We start from the raw sequence: 16129 nt of genomic DNA, 5'->3' as shown, positions 1-16129 counted from the left end.
TCCTCGTATCAGCGACTGAGAAGTTAGCTGAACAAAAAATGACAGTGGATATTAGACTTAGTTTCAGCTACAATAAAAACAGAAAAAAATTTCTTCTCTATATAATTTTCAACACTTATTTGTTGTATTGCTATGTTTTTTATCAGTCCTGTTTACAGTTAATTAAAGGCCAGATATGCCTGAATTAGCTGTAGCTGCTGTTGCGCTGCTTTTAATACATACATCAATACATGTTAATACACATTTTATTTGGATTTTTAGGCTTTAATTCCAATTTGTGAAATGAAATCGGGGGGGTAGCATAGTGTTAAGCACTGTCTACCAGTCCACTGACAGGCAGAATTGAGGGACATAAACGTAAAAGTGTAATTGGTCTATGTGTGACCTAAAGTCTAAGAGAAAGTTTGTACTCTGCAATTTGGTAACTGGATTAGAACCACATCAAATAGCTGTTGCATGAATTTTATTACCTGGAATAAAATGACCAGTTTCTTACCTTACATAATAGACTTTTAAAGTGCATGTTTACAGTTTCCTGGTCTCATTGACTGTTCGCTAGTAACTAGGCATCTTCAATGTGGTCCATTAGAGGCATGTTCTGTGTGCCTCACTATGAACTAAGTCCAGTTTGTTCACCAATAGAAAGGCCATGTGTGTAAATACAACCAAATGTAGTTATGAGAGAGTGATGATCCACACACCTCCCCTCTGCTTGTTTCCTCAACGCAGCAAACGGATCTGCAAAGCTTTGGTGGGCTTGGAGGTGCAGGATTTTTAGCACTGCTGCAGGACTAGTTAATATTCTGAGAGAGCAGAGAGGGGAGACCAAGGCTCTGGGTTTTTGTCGAAAGGGCCTATTTGAAATTCAGCAGGTCGAGGCACAAGCCGAACAGTAGTCTATCTTATCACAGAGAGGGGGAATAGGAGAAAGGAAAGGGAGGAGGTAAGGAAGAAGAGAGAAACAGAGAGAGATTGAGAGATTTGGCAGACACAGAATGTGTGCCGAGGGTAGAGACTAGAGAGACACCATGCAGGAGCAAAACAGCAAATAAAATGCTTTACCAAAAAGAAATACTAGTGGGATGGGTGACGGATGGTAGGAATGTTGATCAGGTGAGAGCATGATGAAAGAGATTTTTTCAGCGCAGGAGCATGAAGATCGTTTTGATTTTTGATATTTTTTAAACCTGTGACTAGGATGTGTTTTCAGCCCTTTTTGTTGTTGATCCTCTTGTTAGTGAGAAGGATTTTTTTCAAAAACATGTTTGTGGAAAGTTAGGCCCATAGGCCAAGGGAAATTGATGTCTCAGTCTGTGGGTCAATTGGGCGAACACTTCAGGCTAAAATCTCTCAAAAGCTATTCGATGAAGTGCCATGAAATTTTGTACAGGTATCGTCATCCCCAGAGGATGGATTCTACAGACTTTGGTGATCCCCTCACTTTTCTGTCTACACCACAATAGGGCTGACTTTTTTTTTTTTTAAATTGAAATCCCTCAACAACTTTTGGATGGATTGCCATGAGATATGGAGCAGACCATCAGGCTCCCCAGAGAATGAGTACTTTCCAACTTTTATCTTCTGTCTACTTCTTTTCATCTAGCACCATGTTCAACTCAAAATTTTTGTCTATCTAATACTTTGGTGTATGACCAAATACTTCCCATCAGCCTCAGCCTACTTCGTGATGATTGCCAATATGCAAATATTAGCATTCTGACGGTGTAAACTAAGTCGAAAAATCAATACCTGCCAAAAATCAGAATGCTAGCATTATCACTGTGACCATGTTAGCATGCTAGCATTAGCATTAAGCTCTTAGCACCAGCATGGCTCTGAACATAATGTCTAGTGTAATTAAGCAATATTAATATTATCAAAATAAAATACTTTCTGCCACTGTTATCTCCATGAAAATACATGTGGTTTGACTAATAACTGGATAACAATCAGTTAGTCATCAGTCATATCAGTAGACTCCTATGCAATGAAACCTTAGCAAGCAGGCCGACCAAAACAGCCTAGCAACAGAGGAAAATTTCTAGTCCATTTAGCTAACGTAATGCTTTGTAGAGATAGTGGGATTTCCCAAACTGAATAAATACCTCACACATAAACACAAAACCACCTTACTAGCTCAATCTTGTTGTAACTAAAATATCTCCTGAAATAAAGAATTTTTCCATGCACAGATTTAGCCACTATGTCTGTTAATTTTACGTTTGCTATTTTTAAAATGTTACCATGTCATCGACTCAGTGGCACTGCTGATGTGATCCAAACTTTTCCATGAGTTAACTCAAGACGGAGCATTATAAAGTCCAAATTTATTGAAAAAAGATATGTACATTCACATGTAGATTCACAACATGTTTTTTTATATAATGAAATGCTCTGCTTTGATTCATATTTCAAAAACAACAATTTCTCTGCAGTTTCAAAACTGGCTTGCTGCATACAAGAGAGGCATCACCTTTATTAACCGCGTGATCTAGCAGCAATCTGACAGCACCATAAATTATATTTACTAAAGGAAGGTCTCATCAAAACGAAACATTTTGTATCAATATTGCAGTCTACTGGTTTTTGATTCAACTGTGGAGTAACATTTTAAGTGATGAGGAAGGTGTGCTGTCATGCTGATTTGATTTTGTTCTAAATGTCTAGTTGACCAATCCGATTGCTTAATCGAATCTTCTTGTTGTTTAATAGTTTTTGATAAAAAGACATAAGTCACTACTTGAATTAAAAAAACATCATGAATCATGTATCTGGTGCTTGTCTGACAGTAAAATGATGTAGATGTGAATCTCAATGCAAACTAAGATTTTCTTAACATTCTCTATTATGAAAAGAATAAATTTTCAGCCTTGGCAGTAGTCTCCGCTTTCAGAATGCTAATGTTGTTTCAGCCATAAGCCTTTGTTTATTTGCCATAAAACAAAGTAGAAAATGTGGAATTAGCATGTCAATGACAATTAGAGTGGTGCTTTGCCTCAGTAAAAATAGGAAGTCATTTGACATCAAAGGTTTGCTTTATCTGTGCAAGGAAACAGAGGTTATCTCCTTAAACTTACAACAGGCCCACTACAAAGTGTGTTATAATTTGGATAGTGGATCTAGATGTTTTCCTACCCTGACTCAGTGTGAAGCATTCTTTTGTTTGCTTTGTGTCATTAATTCACTGCAATTAATTCATCATTCTATCTTTTATAGTTCTTCTCTTTGTGGGAGGGTCAATATCTTATTTAGCGTATCTTGACATTCAGCTGAGTGTGCCAACTGCCAATTGATTGATAAAGATTCATTGTTTGATAAAGTAGATCTTTTAAATCCTGCAGGGACAGTATGTGGAGCAAAGGTTTTGGGAGCAAGACAAATTGAACACATGCACTCTGTGACAGACAGAGTGAGCTTTTCTTTGTCAGGAAAAATCAGGTCCTCTGCAGTTTACCTGCATCACTCTTTCTCAGTCTCTCCTTCAGCTCATGATGAAGCCAAACCCCTTCCTTTCACCCTGCCAAATTTCTCAGTACTTTCTCTGTTCCTGTTTCCTTACATGTACATACAAGTGCTCACATCTAAAGACACTTGAATAAATTCCAAAATGCTGTTGGTCCAAAGGTACATGACATATACATGGCCATGGTAGCGCATGCATATACTCGTGCACATATACACAAATACATTTTCCAGCATCCTCAGAGCATTAGACCCCTGTTAATCCTGTCACGGTATTCGGTTCAATGCCGCTGCATCTCTCGGTCACAGGCCAGCACGCTCCTCTTTCTCCAGCACTCTGTTTTAATTACTTTTCTCTGTTTTCTCTCCCCCTAAGTCTCCTTCCATCCCTCCCCATTCCTCTGTTTTCATGCGATTACACAAGAGAGGGCAGTCACCGGGGGGGGGGGTGAAAAGAGGTGTTTTCATTGGCCGTTAAGTAGAGCTAAGGGGTTTTAAAGGTCAATTCTACAAAGGCTGATAATATAATAATTTAGTTCATTTTTGAGGGATAAACTGATGCCTCTGGTCACAAATACAAAGTGCAATACAGTCTGCCATGGAAACACACATGATATTTAGTCCATTTCTTTATGGTCATACCAAGAATATGCACTTTCAGATCAGCCCACATGCTCTTTATTATAGAAACAGGGTGAGTATGTCTCAGCAAGCATACACTGCAATTATGTCAATTTCTGTGGAAGGACAAAAATCATGTGTGGCCTAAACATTAGTGTATTTTCAAATTTTGCTTCCCTGGACTGTACATTTTCTCTGTTTTTTTCTCTGAAAAACAATGAAATGGCCACCTGCAAAATAGCTCATTTCATGCTAATTTGGCAATGTCATAACTATTACAAATGCTCCCCCGAGCCTTTCAAGCATAATATGCACATAATAGGGTGGTTACATGAGCTTAAGTTGGCCTTACCTCATAGAGGGCAACTAAATATCATGACTTTGTTTAAAATGTTTAAATTCAGACATTTTATTTCTTTTATGATCTACTTATATGAGATACTATTGCAGTTTAGCATTCATTTAAAAGAAGTTGAACCTTACCCAACAGAAGCGTTTTTGTGAGTATTCAGGGTGTTCTATTTTACTTTCTTTTACGTGTGTTTTCAATTGAAATGAGAGTAAAGAAAAAGAATCCTGTCTACTATAGCTGTATATGAAATATTAATACACTGTATGACTGCAGTTTCACGCGCTACTGAGTAGATCAGAGCTTTAATCCCACTGTTCGCAGCACAAAAAAACAATTTATCCCAAATGTCATGCACCACTGCACTCCACACACCAGGCACGTTTGACACCAGCATTAGCGTCAATCTGCGCCATGTTTGCTCCCTTTGTTGTTAGCCATGTTAGAAATCTTCCAGTTGCTCCAGGATAGACTCAGACTCCTGCAGTTTTTTTAGGCAGGGGGTTTGTGAAAATGTCTTCGACTGCTACAACTCTGCATACCAGTATGTCATTCCACTGCACTCTGTGTGTGTGTGTGTGTGTGTGTGTGTGTGTGTGTGTGTGTGTGTGTGTGTGTGCGCGCGCGTGCGTGCGTGCATGTGTGTTGGAAATGATGTGAACAGAAGGGAAGAATGATAACAAGACCAGTAATCCTTTCATCTTCACACATCAATCAGCTGTCACACACAGACACTGTTTTAATCATGACATCTTGCAATCAGGCAACCAGCAGCAGTCAATCAAACTGGCTAAGATCTCATCCTCAATGCATAGAGAGTTAACACCCCGTCGTCACATCTGTGGGTGCGTCTGCATTTGTGTGTGTGACTTATAGCTTTTGATCTAATTGACATGAGCTGATTCTCCCTGCTTTGGAAGAGATCAGCTACAAAATGTGTCATTTTCTTTTGCAGTTGAACATATGCATGCATTTAAGAAAGCATAAAGGTATTACATATGTTGTAGTAGTAGTAGTAGTATTTTTATTCAGTCATCACACACAACACAGCAAAGACAAAAAATACTCACATTATACACTTTATGAATTTGATCGACTTTACTTTTGTTTTACATAAATGAATCATGAATTATATAAGAAGTCACTTCAAAGCCTCTTGGTATAATATTAAAAAATCTAATTATTTAAAGGCTCTCTGTTTGACATCCAGAGCATTAACATAGCAGCAAAACGCTATTTGTTATGTAAAGACATAGTGGAATAATGGCATCCGAGGCAGAGAATTAAGTCAGCTACCTCTGTCTGTGTTGTAATCTGAGCATCTCTGATCGTTTTTGTGGCAGCTGGTGGGGTTCAGCAGGTGTGAACATTTTCAAACCAGTTTTATGTTAAGCCAAACCTCGGACCAGACCAATTTATCGATTTCTTCCAAGTGTCCCACATGATTCAGCAGCTGCACCTTCGTGGAACATAGTGACACTGTGTGCCAACAGAAAATGAACATCCAGTTATTACGTAGCACTGTGTAACACCAGAGATCTCTGTCCTCATGAAAGCCATTAAATATGCACTTCTGTTACTTCATGTAAACTAACATGAAAAGTAGTGATCAGCTGTGTGCTCGAGATCAGACTGGAGACTTAACCACTTGATAGATGGGTTAGTAGCCTACTTGGTATCTTCCTAGGTTTGTAACGTTACTTTTTAAAACAGAAAACACATTTTATATTGTGATGTTTACTAGAAATTACATAAAGTATCGCAAACAGCAAGTAACGTTAGCCTAGCTTGTTTTTAGCAAGGGTCATTTACATTGGCAGAAACTTCCATCTTCCCGGTGATCTCCCTTCAGCCAGCTGACACAGTGTTTAGATTTTTGTATTAAGATGAGGTTTCATATGAACTCCTTGTTTCAACTTCATAAATCAGCCGGTCCTTGTCTCAACTTCATAAATCAGCTGGTCCTCTTCAATTGAAGAGGTGCTTTCAAAGCGAGCAACAGAAATAATGTGGTGTCCGCCAAAAGTTCAGTTCACAATAATGCCAACATGTTGTCATATTGGCACAGCTTTAGTCTTCTTAAGACACTGGCATTAATACTGCCGTATCTCCTCTCATCACACCACAGAGTAAACTTACATGATGTAATCTCTCTCATGTTGTTGCCACCGACCAGCTCTGTTCATCAGTGAATTTTACATGACCTGCTGGACACCTATTGCTCCGTTCACCCATTTACAAACATGATAGTACATTAATCACACTGTCATATTCCATTTTACGAATGCAATTTGAGTTGGACTCAGCACTGTGACATAGGCTGCATTTAAAATGACCAAAACATCATTCAGCCAGTTTACTTAAATCAAGCGGGTTTAAGCTCCTACACAGGAATGGACCGGAAGTCATCCCAACTCTAGTAGACTGTTTGGTACCGCCTTCATTTTAGTGCATGTGAGTCCCTGTGTATGCATCCCACTGGCTAACTAGTTCCCTCCGCTTTGCATTGCGCTCATATTGCGATCACTGCTGATAACATTGTCCCGACCCATGACAGTGGGATAGCGCTGACGCCAAATATTAACACCCACCCTCAACCACCATTAGCTCTGTCAGCACTTTTGCTCTTGTTAGCACTGTTTGCACTGCTAGCACCACTTGCTGCTAGCCACCAGCTTAGCCACCATCTTGTGGACCTGTGCACAGGCAATCTCGGCTCAAACTCTGAATAGTAGATAGTCAAAGCATTAATTCTCATCATGTTTCCAAATATGTACTGTATGAGTGTTTCTTGCACTCCCTCCTGGAAGATTTGTTTTCACATTCAATAATTGTGTTTACAGAACCAATAATTCTTTGCAAATTGAAACAAAAAGGGTTGGGTTACAAACATGTTAATCCACTACCAGCAGTACCTTGAATCTTTGGCTGACGGTTATGGCCCAATTATATCACCAAAATAAGTGCTTCTACAATCCTGCCGCATCAGCATTCCACACGTCAAACATGATACAAATAATTAACCCCTAAAAGCGTGGTTTGTGTGCTGTAAATAATTGCAAATTAATGTGATATTTAGTCGGAATCTGCACAATGCCCTGCACAGCCTAAAACACCTGCTGTAGCTTTTTAGGTGAAATAATTTCAGATGAGGGCTTCGTAACCCAGTGGTAGTCTTCAATTTTGTACATGCAGCAATTGTCAAAACAAATTCATGGACTTTTGATGCTATTGAATGTTTTCTATGATTTGTCCACATATCCATTCATTTGTCTGGTACCAATCTACTGCAAAAAACTACTGCTATAACCTCATTAGGATTTTTAGGCTTTCAGTCAAAGTCAGCACTATTTAGGCACTGTATGATAAGAAGGCACTGAAAGAAAAGTAAAGTGAAAATAAAGCCTAATGACATTCAGAAATAATGACTACATTCACTCTCAGTGTCTGTTTAAATGCAACTCTTGCAGGGACTTTACTGTAAAAGTGCAGAAACTTATCTGCAAAAATCAAGATAACTATTTAACCCTTGAAGTAATAATCATCATCAAGTCTAATGCTCAATTTTATTTCTTCTTTTTTTGTTCTCTGGGTCTTTGTTGCTCGGTTGCCCTCTCTCTCACACAAATAAACAACAAAACAGCATATTACATAGTGAGTATGGGATGCTATTTTCTTTGCCTGTTCACTAGCACTGCTGATACTAACTACCAAGCTCATACTTATTCAAAACAAAATTATTTTCTTCCTCCAGAAACATAAAACTCTTTTTAGCAAAAGAAACACCCAAGAAAAACCCTGCCTGGCTTCAGATTATAACATTTACCAGTAGTCAGGATGAGATGTTCCAGTCCTTATGTCACAATCAAGGATGAGCAGTCCTGCAGAAGCCCCATTCAGATGTCAAAATATTGATGTACTAACTGACCTAAGGGGAACTTCAAGCCACACCGTCATAAATCTACTGGACCATCACAGTGGCAGCACCATTCATTAGTCTCCTAATCTAAATGTCTCAGGGTGGGGTCGGAGCCTATGAGTATGAGGTTGCCATTAGGATGATCAAGTGGGCACTTTATCTGACAGTTGCCCAGAGAAGGCTAAATAAAAACTTTCTGTATTTCAGAACTCTCAAGCAACACTCATCTACCTGCCTACTTTACTGATGCTCGTGTATATACAGACTCCACAATATTCACCCACAAATGGTGCAACTGGTCTTTTTCAAATAAGACATGTTGCGATATCACAGGCAGAAAAGCACAGTAATGAGGGCTGAATCCATTTGGCTGCCCTGATTTGTAGGGTTCTGATATTGTGCGTGCTGGCTCACTGTCACACTTTGCTTTCCCTTCTACAACGAGACTAAAGTATTAAATAAAGCAATAAATGTGTGTTTTTTTCTTAAGATCAAAACACTTTAAGAGCTGATGATTTAGTCATTAATGTCATTTAACCACATTCAAAAGTATATTTTACAGAAATGGTCAGTTACGGTATGCGTCTTAACATCTAACATCTTAACATGGCCCCCTCTCCCTACACTGCTTATAGACACACTACAAGCCACTGTACTATTTGTTGTATTAGAAAAGCAGATACATTAGCAAGCTAACTAAGCTAACTGCCGGCACCTACCTGTCCAACAGAAAACAGGCCAACTCCACATCGCTCTTTATCCCCATCCTCTCTGGTTGTCTGGCTGTACTTCCACACATCCCATTCTCGTGAATAGGATATCTCAAGAACACACTGAGGGAAGTTCTTCACATTTACCACAAACATCCACTTAGACTCAACAATTAACTGATTAGATTTTGGAGGTCATAGGTCAAACATCAACATCACTCTACACTCGTTGTCATTCTTATTCTCAAGAACAGCATGAGGCATTTTTTTTTTTTTTTTACAAATTTGGCACAAACTTTAAATTTGACTGAAAGATGAACTGCATCTCCATCTCATTTTTGAGGGAGTTTCCTCAAATTTTGCACAATGTCCAGTTGAATTCAACAATGAACTGATTAGACTGAGATGGTCGAAGGTCAAGGTTGCTGTGACTTCACAGAGCTTATTTGTGGCAGTAATCCTAGTTTGCTGCTGTGTCTGCAATTTTCATAGCTCCTTCTTCCATGCACGCTGCTATTACCTGGTCACTACTTTTTCGACCTCCCCTGAATGCTGTTTTTGGCATCTCTGCACCACTGGCCAAACACCACTGGCCAAAGGTTGCAGCCCAAAAATGTTCCGAACACAGCAAAAAGCAGGGGTACTGCAGAGATGTGCAATTTCACACACTATTACCAGGTCGTAAGTGATGATTGAGTGGGTTAAACTTTGTATGAGTCTATACATTGTTTTAGGAAAATTCTGCATACCTTCAACATAGATGTCAGTGTGAAACTGCTTCTGAGTCAGTCAAAATGTTGAAGAGGCCAGTGTGAAAACAGTAATTGACCTTAAATGCAATATACTTAAAAAAGGCACCTTGAGTAACATTGTCTGTGGCATTTGGACTCAGAGACCAATCAGTTAAAATTATTCGGTTGTCATTTTCAGAACAGATGACTGTGCTTAAACATGATTAATGATGTGTTTCCTGGTTAGAAATTGTTGATGTCACTTTTTACAGTCACATTTTCAACTTGGATGAGTTTTTTTCATATGAGGACTTCCCTCTGCCGTTTAATAGCAGTGGATGTTGGCAACATTTCATTCCTGTATTGTGGAATTTCCCTCTGCAAGGAAAATCAATACCATGGAGAGTGTGTTGCATTTACAATTTTGGTGTTGCAAAAGCGAGGAGCAACATTTATTGAATTGAAAATGTTTGGGTTTATTTCTGTAAATGATGTGCAGCATTAAAAAGCTTTTGAATGAAATTGTTTTTCTTTTACAATCAAAATTATTCTGCGTACCAATATTTCATATTTATTTATATAATTTTTTATACACTATTGGCTTTCATACTCATAGTTCTTCAGTATTCCTTTTTTTTATAGTTTACTCTGACATAAGACATTAAGTGAATGTGTAGCCAAAGACTATATTAATATATTCTAATTAGTTTGCTGCATTACTTTGTAATGACTTTAAATCATGCCATGTAGCTGCCGATATGAGGAATATGGTGTCTGCTTTATCTCATCTTTATTCAGTTTCTATTTCCTAGTGTTTCAGTTCACCTCCTCTTTGCCACTCAATACATTTTCATAAACTTAAGTTAATGTCACAGCATCAACTTACTGAATATTAACAAAACAACATGTATAGTCAAAACTATAATGTAAATGCTGAACAGTTATGTAGTATGTGTAGTGTACGTAGTATACAGAATGTGCAATAATTGGCATGCACACAATAGCGACCACAGTGTTTAACCACATATGCACACACAGCCCTCAACACATACAGTACTTATACATAATGTATATGTTTCTCTCTCTGACTCGGTCCTTGTATCTCTCTCACCATCTCTCTCTCTCCCTGTCTTTCTTACTCTCTCTCTCTCTGTCCCTCTCTTTCTCATGAATCACTAATGTTGGTATCAGCAGGCAACAGTTACCCACTGCACAGACTCACATCTGCTCCTACACACACACACATACACACACACACACACACACACACATACACACACACACACACACACATACATGCGAACATGAATAATAGGGGACTATCTAAGTGTACTATCCAAGAGGGAACCTTTATTAGCAGTCATTTTAAAAATACAAAACTAGAATTGAAAATTTACTTTTGAGGTCTTCTTTCACAATATTACTGCAAATGTGATTTTTACAATTTTTTAAAGAAATTGCCAAGAGGGGACCTGAAGCCTTGAGCGACGTCTGCCTATCAAAGGGGGGACATCCATATACTGCAGTCAAACTGGTTTATCCTGGTTCTCTCACCTATAGAGTGCTTCTTTTTCACTAAAACTTAATTTGTATCTTTAAAAATGGGTATGTAAACTTTATTGCTTGCAATATATCAACATTTTTTGTGATAATAAATATTACAGAAATAATACTTGCCAAAGCAAAGTATATCTTTTAAAGAAGGCTCCCATAATCCTGTGAATTCAGTTTTATCTTACTATTTACTGTTAATAACTTTATTGTTGTCTTTTGTTTTATATATGTATATATATATATATATATATATATATATATGTATATTTAGACCAGACCAATTCAACTACCAATGTATCACCAAAAAATTCAGAAAAATAAATCTATAAACGAGTAACATTATACATAAATGATCAGCAATATAATTACTTATTTTAATAAATAATATATTTATTTTAATTAGTTAATCACTATAAAATGATTTAACACAAGTCTGTGACTAATCCTTAAAAGCTGTTTGCTTCTAAAAAGAAAGAAATCAAACTGTGACATGACAGATGAGCTCAGGTCCAGAGAAGTCAGTATGCTTTCTGGATTTTGTTGAATCTGGCTTTCACTACATATAGTAGAGTCTTAAATTGCATTTATAGATGCAGTGATGAACTGTGTTCACTGTCAGTGGTTTTCAGTGTCCCCAAGCTCATTTTGTGATATCATGTTGGTATTTAATGCAGTGCAGCTTTATGGGTCAAAGGTCATGGCCATTCATTTTTGGTTTTTAGCCTTGTCCCTTTTATGCAGAGATTTCTCAAGGTTCTCTAAATCTTTTCATGCTATTATGGCAGATAGTTAATGGATTTGAACAGCAAATATCTTGTTTTGTAATGTATTCCTTTGTGTTCACAATAGTTTTCAGTGATGGATGAAACACCTGTGTTTGTTAGTGTATTTAGCATTATCTAATCTAGACCCCATTCAAAGATGTTTGTTTTTTAATGACTACAGTCTGTAACATATACTACACACACTGGCATGCAGCATTGTCACAGTGCACAGAGAGTGTGCGGAAGTGAAAGGCACATAATAAATGTTACGATAAGTTCACAATGACACTCAGCTTTACAGGACTTTACATTCCAGTATTGTAAACTGAAACTTTTCTTTAGCACTTAAAGTTTAACTGGTATGTTAGTGTTTTTGATGGGCATTGAAATGGTGATGAGCCACCAACAACTCATCTCAAAACCATCACAACAGGATACACATCTATGAATGGGCCTTCATAAATTTTCTGTTTGTACTCTTTGAACTTTGCACTCTAAAAAGAAAAAAAATGTCCACACTCCATTTCCTTTTTGTAAGAAAACTAAAAAGGAGTTTTAAATTAAAATTATGTAACATCAAACTTTGACTTGACCTTTAAAATTGTTCAATTTCCAAAATACTTACCTGACCAGTTTTCACAAGTAGTGAATGTCAATCAAGTTTTCAATATACTTGTGTTCTCAGTCTGTACTTAAAGAAATGCAACTTGTTTGTTGGTGCACATTACAGAAGAAGGTCCACCCTTGAGTAGGATATAATGACATGAGTCCACTGTTGGCTGGTACATAATGTCACAAGTTCCTTCTAGATAGCACGGAGTGACATTCACACTCAACCATGTAAAGTACATACAAACATATTTAATAATACTTGTGAAAAAAAATCTCATCTGAATAATGTTACATTTCTTCTTCAAATATGATTTGTTAGTATGTTTGTGTAACAGAATATAAAGGCTCAACTTTAGTGGCTGGCTTAACCTTTTTATGGCTTGATACTGTATTAATGGGAAATTATGCCCATTTCTAAAATACATACATATTATTTCTATGATCTAAGGCAGTCTAAAAACATTAGTAAACATGGGCAACTCTGCCTCCCATATCCAAAACTGGAGTGCTTTGTGATGTCATGTGATATAAAGTGTAGAGTTGTCTACTGATATGAAATTGTGAAAGATTTTCTAGATGACACTGAGAACAGCCAGAACAATGTTATAAGTATATGGGAACATTTTCTGTTACAGAACTGACAACACCAATATAATAAATTTCATTTGGGTTTAAGGGATAACAAACATTCTGTTGGTCCCCAAAATTAGGCTCTCGATGAGCAGAAGGAGCAGCTCCAGACTTTATATCATGACATTACAAGTCTGAGACTTCTTTCTCTAGTGTCTAGATCAGAGATATCACACATACTGGCTGATCCCTTGGCCATGGAAAAAACATACTGGAATTCCTACTTTAGATGTTCACCTTTTACAATGAAGGGTTTCCTCAGAAAGGACCAAAACGATATAAAGGTCAGCAACAGTATTTGCTGATTAATCATAAAAATAGATTTATTATCAGACTTTACTGGAAATTCTATTAAGAGTTATTACAAGCACAGGATCTCTTTACAATGTATAAAGCAAGTGCTTTCAATTTATATGCATAAGAATGCATTTTCTTTGTTGATCAACATTACAGAAAAAGGGCCACATATATAGAATAAAAGCTTAATGGTGGTCCCAAGTTGGCTGGTACATAATGACACAAGTTCCCTTTTGATAGGACAGAGTGATATTCACACTCCATCATAGATTAATGAAAAAGAAATAGAAAGGTGCATTTTGTAAAGAGAAAAATATCTAATACAAAAATGTATCTATTCAGTAAAGCTTCTCATTGTTTAGTAAATTGGCACCAGAAATGTTGCCATTGTAGGTTTTTAAAATAAAGGCTATAATGTGAACACAATTATAACTTGTCTTAATATTCACTGTGACATGACAGATGAGTTTCAGGTCCGCGGAAGTTGGCAGTGTTTCTGGATTTTGCTGATATCTGGCTTTCACTTTGTATATAGTTAAGTCTTAATTTGCATTTATAGATACAGTGATAAACTGTGTCCACTGTCAGTGGTTTTAGTGTCCCCGAGCTCATTTTGTGATATCCTTCAGTCATGTTGGTATTTAATGCAGTGCAGCTTTATGGGTCAAAGGTCATGGCCATTCATTTTTGGTTTTAGCCTTGTCTCTTTATGTATTTCTCAAGGCCCTTTTCATGCTATTATGATAGGTAATGGATTTGAACACCAAATATCTTGTTTTGTAATGTGTTCCATTGTGTTCAAAATGAATAGTTTTTAGTGATGGATGAAACACCTGTGTTTGTAAGTGTATTTTAGCATTATCTAATCTAGACCCCATTCAAAGATGTTTGTTTTTAATGACTACAGTCTATAACATATACTACACACACTGGCATGCAGCATTGTCACAGTGCACAAAGAGTGTGCATGAAGTGAAAGGCACATAATAAATAATATAATAGTACGATAAGTTCACAATGACACTCAGCTTTACAGGACTTTAAATTCCAGTATTGTGAACTAAAACCTTTCTTTAGCACTCCTAAAGTTTAACTGGTATGTTAGTGTTTTTGATGGGCATTGAAATGGTGATGAGCCACCAACACCTCATCTCAAAAACCATCACAGCAGGATACACATCTATGAATGGGCCTTCACTAGTTATCTTCTGTTGACCCCATTCAAAGAGGTTTTGTGCAACCCAGAACTAAGTTTTTATTATTGTTATATCTATTTTTTGGTTGTTTTGATAACTATAGTTGGTAACACATAGAGTTGTAAAATTAGTTGGCAAAATACAGGGCTGGTATACAGCATTGTCACTGGGGCACAGAGAGTGTGTGCATGAAGGCATGTGAGATTGCTAAAATAAGTTTACATTGACACTCAGCTTTACAGGTCTTTACATTCCAGTGTTGTCAACTGAAACAACTCTTAGCACTTAAAGTTTAACTAATGTTAATGTGTTTCTGATGGCCATTATGCTAAAAAATTCAGACAAACAGAGCCACTGAGAGCCAAGATGCCCTACTGCTTTAGAGGGCCACTTAATAAATAATTACCTTTCAATTATTTCAGTGATATTACATACATGTGGTTATTATGTCACTTCCCAGCAGATGTTTCTTCATGTGAAAACATGTTTAACTCCTTTTTTTTGAATAGCTTGTAGTCAATTGTGCAATTGACTACAAATGTGGAATTCTGCTTGTATTTCTACTCTTACAGTTTAACATTATCTTACCCAACATCCACTTGTTTAACACAGGAAAGAGGAAAAAGCCATGTTTCAGTCAGATACAACATCTAGGATAGAGGAAGTAAGCAACCCTGAGGCCCAATGTGTAATGTCCTCACGACCATAACGACCATCGTCAGCTAGAAGAAACCATCCCCGTGACTGTAGGGAATCAAGGCCTGACAGATTTTCACAGGCTGACTTGTAGAGAATCAAACCCCTCACCCACTGCAGGTCACTCTACTTCTTAGTGGCAGCAGTCTCCACTGTTCAACACTCAAAGTTAGGATCTGAGAATCATATGGGTGCTGGTCACTCCACCTCTTCAGTGTAGAAGAAATTACATATTTTTGTCCACTTCATCAACTGAAGGCCAAGTAAATATAAAAATATATCTATAAAACTGTGTGTGAATGTAATAAAGACAGATTGCTTTCTAAAGAATGCACAAAGCCATTGAATCAAATGTACATAGATCATACAGAGATGAATAACATTTTTTTTCACACATATGAATACTCAGCCTCTTTTAGGGATGCATCTTACTCCATAAATGTGGTAATTTTACGTGTCGGTATCATCTTTCTGAAGCTGGCATTACTGTATTATAGGCATCATTAATAATTTGTTAACTGACTGTTAATTATACTTTTGTCAATACTCCTTGATAACCAATGAAGAAATGATAACTAATTAACTTTA

At 37.2% G+C, this 16129-nt stretch overlaps 1 protein-coding gene across 1 annotated transcript in view; it reads left to right on the top strand.

Annotated features, from left to right (window-relative positions):
• The window catches only part of itfg1 (integrin alpha FG-GAP repeat containing 1), a 192678-nt gene that overhangs the window by 34546 nt on the left and 142003 nt on the right, over nucleotides 1-16129 (top strand). The window lies entirely within an intron of this gene.

This window comes from Plectropomus leopardus, chromosome 1 (assembly GCF_026936395.1).
Source record: "Plectropomus leopardus strain MGB_pleo_1.0 chromosome 1, ASM2693639v1, whole genome shotgun sequence".
Classification (NCBI taxonomy): domain Eukaryota; kingdom Metazoa; phylum Chordata; class Actinopteri; order Perciformes; family Serranidae; genus Plectropomus; species Plectropomus leopardus.
The sequence above is the reverse complement of the archived record's forward strand: the minus strand, read 5'-3'. Positions and strand labels throughout refer to the sequence as shown.